General features: G+C 44.4%; 1 protein-coding gene across 1 annotated transcript in view; it reads left to right on the top strand.

Moving 5' to 3' along the window:
• Positions 1-16,621, top strand: part of LOC144771608 (cytochrome P450 2J6-like) — a 501,433-nt gene that overhangs the window by 304,832 nt on the left and 179,980 nt on the right. The gene's annotated exons all lie outside the window — the stretch shown is intronic.

Here is a 16,621-nt window from a genome sequence, read left to right as displayed (position 1 = left end):
CCACTGCTGATGATGTCACATATTACATCATTCATGACATGGTCAGTGACATCACTGATGACATCACTGATGACATCTCAAATGACATCACTGATGACATCACTGATGACATCTCAAATGACATCACTGATGACATCATGACACACCAATACCAGTTACTACATACGCACTCACTGATGCCTACGTCTACACACACATTCACTCATTCACCCATACAATCACTCATACATACAGTCACTCATTATTACAACACTATCATATGCACTCATACACCTATGCAGACACTCACACACTGCCACTCATCCATGGAGTTACTCACACACCTAGTCAGTCCTGTAAAGAATCAATCACACTTCCATTTCCTCATCTATACAGTTAAACACAGAACACCATACTTCAGTGACATCACTAATGACATCTCAAATGACATCACTGATGACATCTCAAATGACATCACTGATGACATCATGACACACAAATACCAGTTACTACATACGCACTCACTGATTCCTACGTCTACACACACATTCACTCATTCACCCATACAATCACTCATACATACAGTCACTCATTATTACAACACTATCATATGCACTCATACACCTAGTCAGTCCTGTGAAGAATCAATCACACTTTGATTTCCTCATCTATACAGTTAAACACAGAACACCATACTTTTCACACATATACTAACACATACTTACTCTCTTATACAATCACTGATACAAGTACACATTGATATGCAGAGTCACACACCTCCCAGCCAGCCACACACACACACTCAGTCTTCCATACATCCACTCATTCTTCAATATGTAAAACATATTTAAACTTTACAAAAACACACAGACACTAGATGATGTCATCAGTGATGTCATTTGAGATGTCATCAGTGATGTTATCAGTGATGTCATTTGAGATGTCATCAGTGATGTCATCAGTGATGTCACTGACCATGTCATGAATGATGTAATATGTGACATCATCAGCAGTGGATTGCGGGTGCGCGATATATAGTTAGTGCAACTAACTATATATGGAATTTCAATGGTTTTGTGTGAGTAAAATAAGGTTTTTTAAATGCTAAGCCCTAACTATATATGGTCTATAACCTATGGTTTTTTCAGTGAATTTTCAAGGTTTTTTAAATGCTAATTCCTAACTATATATGGTCTCTAACCTATGGTTTTTTCAGTGAATTTCAATGGTTTTTTAATAGCAAATATCATAAGCTGTCGAATGTCAAGTACGTGGTAAGTAAAAACATTTTCGTGTTTATGCACACTGATCTGCTTTGAATGCTGCCCCCCCTCCCCCTCATTTCTATTAGGAGTACTCTCTCTTTGCAGATAGTGAAGGGTAGTTAACGCAGGCCTTTGCCCCCGTTGTAATCCGTCGTGCCTGCTTCTCTCTCCATTTGATTGATTGTTATCCAAGCATTTACTGTTTTAGAATTGGTTCTCTTTGGTTCATTCTCTATTTACAAACAAGCACAGAGTCGCAATACTCTGTTTATTCTTTGCAGATAGCGAAAAATCGTGTAAAAAAACAAAAGGAATCGAGCAAAATCAGTAGGCCACTAATGGGATCTCTTTTTGACCTCGCTAAAATAGAAACATTAGGAACAACCCCTCATGACAAACACGAAACTATTGAGATGAACTAAACTCCACACCATGATGGCTGCAATACAGCTCGGCTCCGCCACCCACCCCGCCCAAAATAACGATAAACTCTATGCAAATATTACAAATATATACAACACACCAGCAAAGTAACAGGGTAAAACATTTTATTAAACAACTATTTACATAACTATTTTATACTTTTTGTTGCCCGATCCGGCTAGCTCAATCGATCGAGCATGAAACTCATGCACTCTGATGGTTCAAAGTTTTGAGGAGTGCTTGTAACACTGTCTGAAGCCTATTTGCACTTGCTTCAGCTTCACTATTGTCAAAGTAAAGTGGGGACTGTTTGAGGACGTGACTGCATTTGTGAACAATGTAATGCGGTGCCACCCTGAACCGCTTGACGGAGGCCCCCGAGGGACGGTGTGATGGCGCGGACTCGGAGGGGGCGCTTGGCTCCGGCTCCCTCCCCAAGTCGTGTTCTCCTGGTGTAGCCTGAGATCGCCCCCGACATAGGTGGCCGGCTCCCGGGATCAAGCGGAACTTTTTGCCTTTTGGTAACTCTTCCATTCTTGACCTTGTCCCACAATCCGTTTCACCTAAAGACACGCTGTAGTGGGGCGCCCCTTTACCATTTCAGTTGCCATTCCGCCCGCTTTTGCTACACTGTGCCTCTTCCGCTATTCAGCTGTTTACCGCCCGCTCTTTCGACTACAGTGTCTCGCTCACCATGTAGTTGAGTTGCTCCCGCTCTTGCGGTGCAGCGATAGCCGGCTGCCACAGTACTCTCAAAATGGCGGCCGGCTCTTCAGATTTGGGCGTGGTCCACTAAAATTGCCCTGCGACACCTTGGAACTCGGACGCTTGTCTGCTAGAGATTGGGCTCCATTCTCGAAGGCGTCCCCTCAGCCTTGAAGATTCTACAAAAGTCTTGGGGGCCCCCGACTCCCGCAGGCTTCTGGTGGAGAGCGGCTAGCATTATTGCTCGTCGAATGGCCACGACGGAGCTACGAAATGGTGGTGCTCTCATGCTAACGCCAGCTTCAGTCTGAAACATCCAGAAACACTGTAGACTACCAATTCGATCAGTTCCGGTAGCGCCCCAACGTGACCCGGTAGAGAAGAACTAGCCCTCCCCTCTTTCACTGATGGTTCTTGTTGCCTGTCCCTTCTGTTGTCATTTAACAGATATATTTAGCCTGCTGAAAGGGGTTGTGTTCCGACCGCTGGTTGGTGGAGACATTTTGACTATATTCTAGACCTGCGTTGTCGCGTAATGTGTCATATGACGCGCCGCGTTAGCGCATCCGGAAGTGATCCGGGGCGCGACGCGCAGCGCGTAACGTAAGCATAACAGGTCATGTGACTTGTTAATAAAACTTTTCATTGGTTCATTTTACTTTTCTTATTCTAATGATGCTTTCGAACATTATTTTTTCTTAAATATATGTTATAATGTTCCAGGCTAATGTACTTTCCCGGAAAATTTACAACTGTCTTGCAAGTAAAATATATTCCTTTTTCGAGAAAAAGGCCGTTTCTTCGTCCCATGACGGAGCCGTTGAGCAAAAGAGGGTCGGCCTGCTGTCTTAGTCGCCGATACGCCTGAATATGAGATTCTTATCGATCACTTTATGTTGCAGGAGTAGAAAACACAACAGCCCTTGACCATTTATCTTTACTGCGTTCCTGCGTATTATACCTTTTACCCTTCATGTAATTGGTCTGCTTTATTTCACTTGCCTTTTACTGATTCTAAAACAGTGACTATTATTAAAAACTTTACCAATGTATATACTACTACCATGTTTTCTTTTAAAAACCTTTATTGTGAAAATGTCATTATACAAATACGGGCCTATAACCACGTGGGCCGGCCACGGAGCAAACTGTAATCGTATATGATGAGTAGACATTTACACTGTAGAGGAACGTAACGGGCGGGCCATTAGGTTGCAAGAACTAAAGTGTCTAACAGTTGCGGAATCGGTGGACGTACATTTTATAATTAAAATACGACAGGGCCACTTACAATAAAATTATCTAGATATACATTTGCGGGCAAGTACCATGGGTGACGTTAATTCGAACTTTCAATAGTACAGTAATCAATAACACATCAGAACTTAATATCAATAGGGATATCGAAATATTCAATCTATTCTCGTCCCCGCCCGCCATGTGCTTCAAAACTGCATACGTATCTCGTGATATCAAGGTTGTGCAACCAGTACACAACAAGGAGTTACAAGTCCCATTTATTCCGGCGCCATTTTGGGCGAGGACGGGCAGGTCCAGGATATAGTCAAAATGTCTCTACCAACCATCGACTATGATGATGTTCATATGCTGTATTTATTAGAGTAACACTCATCTGTCCACATGAAATTAATTTGCCACAATCTAAACATGTCATTTTAATCTTTCCAAAGTTCTTCTAAATATTTGGGACCGTTTCCCTTGCCTCTGATGCTGTCAGTGCCACTTCTTTGATGAATGTACTGGCAGGTCGGGGGTTCTCCTCTAAATCTCTCTTTTATCCAGCACTATAATTAATCGGTGCCACCTCTCCATATGACGATGCATGGTATAGTTACCATAACTATATTTTTTTTCGGTTCCTCTGGAGAGTACATCGTGGCAGATGAAGCGTGTAACGTACCGGGCATTTACCTTTTTTTGCATGTAGAGGAAAGGAAAAAAAATTCGAGCGTCCGAGTTCTAAGGTGTCCCAGGGCCATTTTAGTGGACCAGGCCCAAATCCAAAGAACAGGCCGCCATTTTGAGAGTCCTCTTGCAGCCGCCTGTCGCTGTAGCATCAAGAGCGGCCGAAACTCAGCTGAATGGCAACTGAAACGGTAAAGGGGCGCCCCACTACAGCAGACGAGCCTCCACCTAGGAAGGCCCGTTCACGCCGCCTCCCCCCCCCCCCCTTCGGGCACCCCACGCCGTTATTCGGAGCAGGATTGTAGGATGGCCACACCAGTACGGCAACTTGCTAGACACCACCTCGGTGCCTACCGAATCTCAGCGCCTTGTGGTGTCTTCTATTCAGAAAACATTGTTGTGCTGCCTTCGACCTATTCGCCGCAAGTGCGCACGCAACTCAGCTGCATAGCTTGCTAGACACCACCTCGGTGCTAACCGAATCTCAGCGCCTTGTGGTGTCTTCTATTCTGAAAATATTGTTGCGCTGCCTTTGGCCCCATTCGCACATCGGTCCGCTACTGACGCCATCTCACAGGCCAACGGGGCGCCCCACGCCGACTTTCAGCATTGTAGGATGGCCACACCAGTGCGGCAACTTACTAGACACCACCTCGGTGCCATCCGGATCTTGGCATCTCAGCGCCTTGTGGTGTCTTCTATTCAGAAAATATTGTTGCGCTGCCTTTGGCCCCATTCGCACATCGGTCCGCTACTGCCGCCATCTCACAGGCCAACGGGGCGCCCCACGCCGACTTTCAGCATTGTAGGATGGCCACACCAGTGCGACAACTTGCTGGACACCACCTCGGTGCCATCCGGATCTTGGCATCTCAGCGCCTTGTGGTGTCTTCTATTCAGAAAATATTGTTGCGCTGCCTTTGGCCCCATTCGCACATCGGTCCGCTACTGCCGCCATCTCACAGGCCAACGGGGCGCCCCACGCCGACTTTCAGCATTGTAGGATGGCCACACCAGTGCGACAACATGCTGGACACCACCTCGGTGCCATCCGGATCTTGGCGCGTTGTGCTGCCTTCGGCCTATTCGCACATCGGTCCGCTACTGACGCCGCCTCACGTGCCAACGGATTTTCTACGCTTTTTATACCCTATGCCGCATAACAGGTCATGTGACTTGTTTATAAAACTTTTCATTGGTTCATTTTACTTTTGGTTTCCTAATGATGGAAGGCTTGATCATATGACCTAAAAATAACACTTTTCATTGGATGAAAACTATTTTTTTTTCCCAAACGATGAAAGCCCCACCTTGTTTCTGGATGTTTCAGACTGAAGCTGGCGTCAGCATGAAAGCACCACCATCTCGTGGCTCCGTCGTGGTCATTCCGCGAGCAATCATGGCAGCCGCTCCCCACCGGAAGCCTACAGGAGTCGGGGGCCCCCAAGACTTTTGTAGAATCCTCAAGGCGGAGGGGACGCTTTCGAGAATGGGGTCCAAGACCTAGCAGACAAGCGTCCGATTTCCAAGGTGTCCCAGGGCCATTTCAGTGGACCAGGCCCAAAAAGGAAAGAGCCTGCCGCCATTTTGAGAGTCCTGTGACAGCCGCCTATCGCTGCACCGCAAGAGTGGGCGCAACTCAGCTGAATTGCGGATTTTGACACAGTGGACCAAAAGCGGACGGAATGGCAACTGAAACGGTAAAGGGGCGCCCCACTACAGCAGACGAGGCTCCACCTGGGGAGGCCCGTTCACGCCGCCTCCCCCCCCCCCGGGGCGCCCCACGCCGTTATTCGGAGGGCGGCAACTCAGCTGAATTGCGGATTTTGACACAGTGGACCAAAAGCGGACGGAATGGCAACTGAAACGGTAAAGGGGCGCCCCACTACAGCAGACGAGGCTCCACCTGGGGAGGCCCGTTCACGCCGCCTCCCCCCCCCCCCCCCCCCGGGGCACCCCACGCCGTTATTCGGAGGGCGGCAACTTACTGGACATCACCTTGGTGCCATCGTTCTGCTGCCTTGGAACTATTCGCACAACAGACCGCTACTGATGACCCACCCCCCGCGACGCCCCACGCCGGATACCGAAATCAGTGCGGCACCCAGGCAACATCACCTGGGTGCCGTCCAGAAATCTGGACGTTGTGCTGCCTTGGGACTATTCGCACAACCGACCGCTACTTCCTTCTTTTTCCCTAAAAATGTTTAAATGTTTTTACTGTTTTTGTTTTGTTGTATATATTTATAAGTTATTAAAGTTTTATAATCCTACTACTTTGTTGGAGTGCTATATATTTTTAATGTGACACATAATTGTAAAAACTTTGATGTACAAAGAGTCATCCCTGGAATCTTCCGCTTCAGGCTCGGTCCCCTCCCCAATCACAATACAGGATGGTTTTCAGATAGTAGGAACGCGTGTGGTGTGACGGATCTCATCGGGTGTGGGCCTTGATCTACTATAACTCCTTTGAAGAGGGGTAATTCTTTCCAGCTGGGGCCATAAACTACATCTGCAGGGCTAGCTGATAGCCTGGGACCGGCCTGGACAATCGGACACAGAGGAAGAGGAGTGTCAGAGGGTGCGGTAGTGAATAGGGCGAAAGGGAGGTGTCGGGCGGGCACAGGGTGTGATTCTCAGGGAAGAGCAGCGCAGATGGGGGGAGGTTTATTGCCCATGCATAAGACAGAGAGCGGGGGTGACCAGTGCCTGGGGGAGATGCTTGCGAGGGTGGGGAGCCATGCTAAGGATCGACAGCGTGCAGAGAGTGGGTCTGGTCAAGTCATCTAAAATGGCTGCCGTGCACGACAAAAGTGTGGCATTTGAAAAAAGGCAAGATGGCGCAGACAATGTTTTTCAACACTTCCTGATTTCCTTCGATTCGAACGTTAACAGACGTTGGGGCATATTACCAAAGTTAAGCGATATTTATCCCTAACGATGCTTAGCAACGAATTTTTTACCGCTAAGCATCGTCAGAAATTATCGCAGATAAACCTTGCTATTATCAAGGTTTATCGCAAATGCGATAAAAAACGGCCGCAATGCATTAATATCGCTGAAAAGTCAGCGATATTCATGCATTACCGAGCTAATGCTCTTAGCCATGTTATCCACCTCCCATTGGATAACATGGCTAAGAACTGCTCAGGGCAGGTGTTACTTTTTGGAGATATTCGCGCTTAGCGCGAATATCTCCAAAAGTTGGTAATAGGAGATAGCGATGTTAGCGACTGTTTCCAGTCGCTAACATCTTGGCATGCCCACTTTGCATGTCATTAGTGATAAATATCACTGACATGCAAAGTGGGGCCCAAGATGGTCGCTATCTCCTACTAGCGGTCGCTAACTGGTGTTAGCGACAGCTAGGTAATACGGAGATAATTTTATCTCCGCTTTCTTGGCTTTTAAAGCCAAAAAAGCGGAGATAAACCCCCTTGATAATATGCCCCGTTATCTCTCCCACACTACCGGTCCCCCTGGGCTTAAACGCCGAGATGGTAGGGACTGCATTCCGTGAAGATAGGCCGAGACGTCACTCAGCAGAAAAAAAAGTTTTAAAAAAGTCTATAAACATACAATAAGTTAAAAGTCAATCATTCTTCATTCCTTGTAGTACGCTCCCCAGTCCGCTTCCCGTTACGCTAACCGGGCGCACCCCACCAAAAAAGCCTCCACATCAAACCTATGGGGTCAGGGAGGATCTACTATGCCCCCTTATGGTCATTTGCCCCTTCGCTTTGGCCTCCTCTTGTCTCTCGATCCTACCGAGAGACAAGATGGCGGCCGCTACAGACTGTTTGGAATGTTTACAGACGCCGGAGAACCAATCAGCTTCGCTTCACAAAGCTCCGTAACGCGAAAAGTACGCGAAATGGAGCGCTGCCCGTTCCGCTGTTACAGATATATATTTTTTTTGAACGTTAATTTCTCAAAATCCACTGGAGCACATATATTGAGACCTAGCAAAGGCACATCGGGCTACCAGTCCCTACAATTTTGCCAAGTTTCGTTCAAATCCATTCAGCCGTTCGATTATTATTATTTATTATTTTTTTTGCCCCGCGGGGCCCTTTTAAAACGTCCACATCAAACCTAGGGGGTCAGGGAGGATCTACTATGCCCCCTTATGGTCATTTTCCCCTTCGCTTTGGCCTCCTCTTGTCTCTCGATCCTACCGAGAGACAAGATGGCGGCCGCTACGGACTGTTTGGAATGTTTACAGACGCCGGAGAACCAATCAGCTTCGCTTCACAAAGCTCCATAACGCGAAAAGTACGCGAACTGGAGCGCTGCCCGGTCCGCTGTTACAGATATATATCTTTTTTTGAACGTTAATTTCTCAAAATCCACTGGAGCACATATATTGAGACCTAGCAAAGGCACATCGGGCTACCAGTCCCTACAATTTTGCCAAGTTTCGTGCAAATCCATTCAGCCGTTCGGGCTAAAAGTGAGGCCAACCGCCCTATGGAAAACTCAATGTTAAAAACACGTTTTGGGACCCCCCTTTTTTCTCGGCCCCCCCTTGACGAAACCCCCCCAAATTTTCAGGGGCTACTCAGAAACAAAATGTTCCATTTTCCTGAAAATTTCAGCCAATTCCGTCCACAAACGCCAAAGTTATTAGACATAGAATTTTCAAAAATCCCATAGAGAAAAAATCCTAACTATATATACCTACTGGCGACCGCCAGTAGGTAATAAATATATAATATATATGTATGTATTAGCTACTGGCGGTCGCCAGTAGGTAGTTATAGTTAGGACCTATTTTCCATAGGAAATCCGCAACATTCTGTTTGGAATAACTTTGGCGCCGGTTGACGAATCTTCGCGAAGTTTTGAAAACTTACGGTCAGCTCCGTTCCGTTCCTTCCCTGAAAGTTTGGGGGTGATTCGTCAAGTGGGGCCGAGAAAAAAGGGGGGGTCCCAAAATGCATTTTCCCCATGCAATTACCCATAGGACCTTTAGCCACAGCTACAGCCCGAACTGCTGAACGGATTTACACCAAATTTGGCAAATAGGTAGTCTTCAATTCAGACTTGTGCCTTTTGCTTAAATGGTGGCAATATGTTCAGTAGTTCCTGAGAAAATTACAGTTAAAAGCATTTATATATCTATGGGCGCGGGTGATCCGCGGACTATGAGCGCACCGTGAGTGTATCATAAGGGCACCCTTCCGATCACAAGCTGAATGCTAATTGGCTGTCAAGTGGTTGTCAACATTCGTAACCAGGAACTGATGGCAGCCATTTTGTGCCTCGGTAGAAGCGAGGTTGAAGAAGTTAGTGGAATATGTGTGCAAAACGTAGAAAGGGGGTAGAAATACTTTTACCCTCTAGACCTGCTTAGGGGGTCCCAGAAGGACCCCCAGGGCCCACACAAATGTTTTAATTGTTTTTTTTTAAGACCCGGCAGGTGCGTGTAGGGTGCGGGGACTGTGCTGTAAAAAAAAGTTTTAAATAAAACAGAGCTTTTTTTTATAATTAGCCCATGGGGGGCCAAATACCGGGGGCAAAATTATTAAATTTAAAAGGGGCCCAGAGGGGCCCCCAGCCCCGGGGACCGCCACCCCCGGGGCTATAAAATAAATTGTTGGGAGGGGCTCAAAAGCCCCTCCTAGTATAATTTGTGGGGGGACCACCACCCCCTGGGGCTTTATGTATTGTGGGAGGGGGCTGCGTGGCCCCCCTCCTGGAGCCCTCGAGGGCCCTGGGGACCGCCACACCCCAGTGCCCACCCCCAGGACACTGCTGTTTGCTATGAGAGGGTGGGAATTTCCCGCCCTCCCATAGCAAACGTGGTTTGGATTTTGAAAGAGAGAGCAGGGAAACCTGCTCTCTCTTTCAAAATCCAAACCATATTGCTTTTCCACATGGGGAGCTGCATGTTAGCAGCTTCCCATGTGGAAAAGCAATGCCGGCTCTCGTAGGATGCGGGGAGCTGGCTGGGACCGTGGGGGAATTGGGGCTTCCCCCACGGGCCCCAATGTTATTTATAAGCCCTGGGGGATGGGGTCCCCGGGGATAATAGTAATTAGTGATAGGGGCTATTTTTTTTTCTTACGCTAAAACTGGGAGTCACGCACCTAGCGCGGCGCTCAGTGCGGCCCCTGGTGTGCACACTTTGGATGCATGACTCCTAACCTGTAGGGTGCACGACTCCAGCACGTGTGGTGCATGACTTGAATGCGTTGGGTGCACAACTTTGGCGCGTTGGGTGCGCGACTCCAAGCCAAAAAACAAATAATATTTTTCAGATATACATCAAACTTATGTGTTTAGTTCTTAGGTGGCTCTAAAAAGAGCCCTTGTGTTTATTGAGAGATTTTAGTACCTGCAAGTAAGTACCTATGCAGAGTCTAAAGTTCAAGAGGAAGACTCTTTTTCTCTCATCTGTAAAATGTACACCATCTCTCCTTTAGATGCTTTCCATATTGAAACGCAGATTGTTGTGCTACATGGACCCCATTCTATAGTCTCGGAGAAAAGCAGAAACAGATTTATTCACATGTTTCCTAGCTTTCTCAATCTGTGGACAAAATTGGTTGGACCAGTTCCATTTCTGCCTTTGGCATATATTAGAATAGACAAAGGCAGTTTGGGGGAAAAATGACATCAATTCTCCAAGGTGTCCTTCATAAGCATTTCCAGACCTACCCCAGCCAAAGTGCCTATGTCATTGCCAACACAGTGCACAATTATGAGGTCAGGGTGTTGGAGATGCAAAAAGGATTTAACCAATGGCATCAATTGGTGGTACTTTAACCCTCTTTGTCCAATCCATTTAATGTTACATTTGGTAAACCTAGGTGTTTGTGAATTTCTTTGTTTTCTGCATACCTTTGGCTCCAGAAAATATAGCTGTGTCCCACAATCCACACTCTAAACATCTTGAAAGGAGGTCTGGATGCACTCAGATGGTCTCTGTAAATGAAATGGCAGTTTGAAAACTAAGATTTTTCTAAAATGGTGGATAAGATGCAGTTTTGAAAAAAGAAAAGAAATGATAGGTTGTTTGACAACATTCTACACTGAAAACTAGGGTGCATGTTTCTGTTTTTTAAGAACATGATTCTTATTGGTTAACAAAAACTGAAAGGAACATTACATAAGATAAGCTGATATGTTTAAAAGTCAAGCACACTTGCTGTTTTGATTAGCAACATTGTGTGGTGAACTTTTGACCTGTGAGCTCAGTTAAGTGTTCCATGAACTGTTTCTATGGTAACAGGCAGAAGGCAGATTGGGGGTAGGGTTTACATTTTTGTCAATTGGAAAGGGTTGAAATGTGTAACCAATAGAAATCTGTGTTTGCTTTTGAATTAATGTGGGAAGGAATGTGATTTGATGTTTAGGTCTATATGTGTGCAAAATGAGAGGGAAACATTGCCATTATTTGGTTTTGGTGAAAGGTGTACAGAACAGAGGTTCTGTATACGAAAATATGCTGTGTGACTGACATACTTCTTAACCTACAAAACAATTTGTCAATTGGAAAGGGTTGAAATGTGTAACCAATAGAAATGTGTGTTTGCTTTTGAATTAATGTGGGAAGGAATGTGATTTGATGTTTAGGTGTATATGTGTGTAAAATGAGAGGGAAACTTTGCCATTCTTTGGTTTTGGTGAGAGGTGTACAGAACAGAGATTCTGTATAAGAAAATCTGCTGTGTGACTGACATACTTCTTAATCTACAAAACAATTTGAAAGGTGAGTTATTAATTTGTGAGGGGATGTATGTGGTGCATTCTGATTTTAATCAGACTAATGTGTTTATCCTGCTAAAGTGCAGAGAATACTTTTTTTCTCTAGAATCTTATTGTGAGTGTGTGTGCATTTAAGCGCATTTAGAAACCGTTCTGAGATAAGCATTTGTGTATTTCATGTGTTTGAAGACAGATAACTGTGCTGTTCTCATGTTTTGGTAGAATTAGAAACCTGTCAGTGTTTATGTATTTGCAAAATGAGTCAAGTTTCTACATTAAAATGCAGTACTCCTTCTAGACTATGCTATGTGTTTTGGTAAAATGCAAGGGATAGTGTTGTTTGTCTAGAATCACACAGTGAGTTTTGTGTGCCTTTAGGAATCATTCTGACAGAAGCACTCTATACTAATGTGTAGTAGAACATTTTGTGCAATGTGTGCAGTCACCTTATGTCTTGTAGACTAGTAAATGTGTTTTGGTAAAATGCAAGGGATAGTGTTGCTTGTCTCGAATCAAAGAGTGAGTCTGTGTACATGTAGGAATCACTCTGAGGGAAGCATTTTGGTACTTCATGTGTTTGCAGACATGTAATTGTTTAAAAACCTTTTGTGTTCTCACATTTTGGTAGAATTAGAAAATAGTCATTGGTTATATATTTGCAAAATGAGTTTAGCTTTAATAGTAAGAAGCAGTGATGAAATATGTGGAATGGATGCTTGATGTGTTTGCAGAAACATAAGTACATGTACTCATGCAGTGAGCTAAGCTTTAGGGCACGCAGTGCTTTAAAGTCCAATGTTCTATGCATGTACTGGTCTAACCACCTTCACAACTGTGTTTCAGGCCTACATTTCCCTAGTCAATATCTATACACTCCATTTATAAGAAATACTGGTATTTGTCTAGAATCACACTGTGAGTCAGTGTGCATTTGGGAAAATTGAGAGAGAATGATTTGGTTGGTTGATGTGTTTGCATACATATGAGTACATGTACTGTTGCAGTAAGCCAGGCTTTAGGGTATGCAGGGCTTGAAACTCCTATGCACTATGCAAGTAGTAGTCTAACAATCTTCACACTTGTGTTTCAGGCTTACATTTCCCCAGTCAGTATCTACACACTCCATTTAAAAGAAATACTGTTATTTGTCTAGAATGACACTGTGAGTCGGTGTCTATTTGGGAAAATTGAGAGAGAATGATTTGGTTGGTTGATATTTTTGCAGACATATAAGTACATGTACTGTTGCAGTGAGGCAGGCTTTAGGGCATGCAGTGCTTGAAACTCCTATGCATGATGCAAGTAGTAGTGTAACCATCTTCACACTTGTGTTTCAGGCCTACATTTCCCCAGTCAGTATCTGTATACTCCATTTATAAGAAATACTGTTATTTGCCTAGAATCACACTGTGAGTCAGTGCCCATTTGGGAAAATTGAGAGAGAATGATTTGGTTGGTTGATGTGTTTGCAGACATATAAGTACATGTACTGTTGCAGTGAGCCATGCTTTAGGACATGCAGTGCTTGAAACTCATATGCACTATGCATGTAGTAGTCTAACCATCTTTACACTTGTGTTTCAGGCCTAAATTTCCCCAGTCAGTATCTATATACTCCATTTATAAGAAATACTGTTATTTGTGTAAAATCACACTGTGAGTCAGTGTTCATTTGGGAAAATTGAGAGAGAATGATTTGGTTGGTTGATGTGTTTGCAGACATATAAGTACATGTACAGCCCCCTGGCCCTGCTGGCCTGTGGGCTTCTGCATTTACTGACTTGGTTGCTCCCTACCTGCTTAGTGCAGCTAACTTCACCATCTTAGGTGACTGGAATCTTCATTTTGACGATTCTACCTGTCCTATTAGTACTACTTTGATATCTGATTTGGTGGCCATGAACATTATGCTCTCTAATATAGGTCCTACTCATGAGGCTGGCCATCTATTAGATCCAATTTTTTCTACTATTTCCAGCATACGCCGCTCTTTGTCTCTTCCTGTGACCTGGTCTGATCACTTTCTTGTGGAGTTTAGGGTCATAATAGAGTTGTATACAAAAAGGAGTCTAGAGGGAAAGACAGAACTAGGACGCCCTCCACTCAAAGAGTCATCAAACACAACGAGTCCTAGTTCTCACTGCAATACTTCTTAGTGATACATAGATATCAATGGTTGCTCATAAATCACACCAGGGAGTTCCTTAATCTAGGGATACTCGCGACATCTCAATCTATTGCTTACTTAAAAAGCAGCCTCGCTCTGATCTCAACAATACGAGACAACACAGGACTCACAGGCACTTTGGACGGACAAAAAAATGTTTTTTTTTGTGAAGAGCAAGATGGCACCTCACGGGCACACCACCAATGGGACCCCTGGCTGGTACTCACCAGGATGGCCCTGTTATCATCATTGGTGCCATCAAGCTTTAACGAAAACGTGTCTCAACCCAAAATAACAGTGCGTGATGCAGTGAACACAACTTATATGTAACAAAAACTAACAAACATTAAAACATTTAGACATATAAGATACTGCGCAACCAGGGCATTGAACTTTACTTATGTTCCCTTCTTTGTTGCAAACAGTAGAGCCTTTAAATATAAAACAGAGGAGTGTGAAGGCTACCTATCACTTCACTTCACACTTGGGTTCGAGTAATGAGAAGACGCCGAACGATTATTCTCCAAGGTAACCACATGGAAGGGAGATAGAATTTTGCTCACCGTTGGGGGCATGTTTCCCAGTGTGTTTTCCTCTCGGCTGGTATGAGGGGTTAAACCACGCAAAGGCATTGGCAGCACAGTGCCTCTAGCAGTGGCATTCAAAGTGAGTGGCCCTGAGGAAATTGCCTGATCTAAACCACGGCAATGAAACATGTCGGCTGTAAGTGGGGTGTGAAGTGATAGGTAGCCTTCACACTCCTCTGTTTTATATTTAAAGGCTCTACTGTTTGCAACAAAGAAGGGAACATAAGTAAAGTTTAATGCCCTGGTTGCGCAGTATCTTATATGTCTAAATGTTTTAATGTTTGTTAGTTTTTGTTGCATATAAGTTGTGTTCACTGCATCACGCACTGTTATTTTGGGTTGAGACACGTTTTCGTTAAAGCTTGATGGCACCAATGATGATAACAGGGCCATCCTGGTGAGTACCAGCCAGGGGTCCCATTGGTGGTGTGCCCGTGAGGTGCCATCTTGCTCTTCACAAATTTTTTGTCCGTCCAAAGTGCCTGTGAGTCCTGTGTTGTCTCGTATTGTTGAGATCAGAGCGAGGCTGCTTTTTAAGTAAGCAATAGATTGAGATGTCGCGAGTATCCCTAGATTAAGGAACTCCCTGGTGTGATTTATGAGCAACCATTGATATCTATGTATCACTAAGAAGTATTGCAGTGAGAACTAGGACTCGTTGTGTTTGATGTCATAATAGAGTTGACCAACTTAACTGTACCCAACCAAGGAAGTAGGATAAATTCAAGAAACTGGCGTAAACTAGACATGGAATTTTTCAATAAATCTCTAATTGAAACTATGCCTGTTATCAACCTAGTTTCCATGATAAATCTAAATACTATCATGAATTGGATTTCGAACTCGGTTGACACTTGTCTCCCTTCCTCTTTACAGAAAATAAAGGAACATCGTCCTCCCGCTCTTTGGTTTTCACCTAGTCTAAAAAAAGAAAAGAGCAAGTGTAAAGCGTTGGAAAGACGCTGGAGAAAGAATTATGCTCCTGAACTTAAACAAATCTATAAACAATCAATTATAATATATAATTCTCTTTGTAACACTGCTCGGGCTGACTATGTAAGCTCTACTATTTGTAATGCTAAAAACTGCCCTAAAGTTCTATTTAAAATGGTCAAGGAACTCTCCGGTGCAGTCAATCAAGCTCCTCCTCCAATCCTCTCTGAGCCTAAATGCAATGATATCGCAAAGTTCTTTCTTAAAAAAGTAGAGCAGATCTATTCTACATTAAATGTTGCTAAGATCCCCACTTTGCAGCAAAGTAGGGCCATCTCTGGCTTATCTAATAGTGGATCTCAGTCAGAGGTTCCAGATGGGCTTAGTTTGAATGTGCTCGAACAATGGCTACCATTCGAGACCACTTCCTTCTGTCACATTTTAAAAAGCATTAAATCAGGTTCTCCTTGGGACCTGCTCCTTATTTCTATATTGCAAAAAATGGAGTCGTCTACCTTACAGCTCATTTGGGAGTTACTTAATGCCTCCCTTTGAGAAGCCGTGATTCCTCCTGAGTGGAAACATGCAATGGTTCGTCCATTGCTAAAGAAGGCTAATGCCGATCCAGACCAGATGTCCAACTTCCGCCCAATTTCCTTGCTACCTGTTTTTTCCAAAATTTTGAAAAAACACGAAAAATTACAACTGACCCATCATGTGAAAACTAACAAGCTCCTTCATATGTCAAAATCAGGTTTCAGGGAAGGATATTCCACAGAAACTACACTTTTGGGAGTAAGTGAAATGATATGTGGCCGTATGGATGCTGGTGACACTGTGGCGCTCATATTGCTAGATCTGAGCGCCGCATTTGATACAGTATCTCATTCTGTGCTTCTGCAGACTTTACAATCTATTGG

The sequence above is a fragment of the Lissotriton helveticus genome, chromosome 8, assembly GCF_964261635.1.
Source record: "Lissotriton helveticus chromosome 8, aLisHel1.1, whole genome shotgun sequence".
Taxonomy (NCBI): domain Eukaryota; kingdom Metazoa; phylum Chordata; class Amphibia; order Caudata; family Salamandridae; genus Lissotriton; species Lissotriton helveticus.
This window is presented reverse-complemented; position numbering and strand designations above follow the sequence as displayed.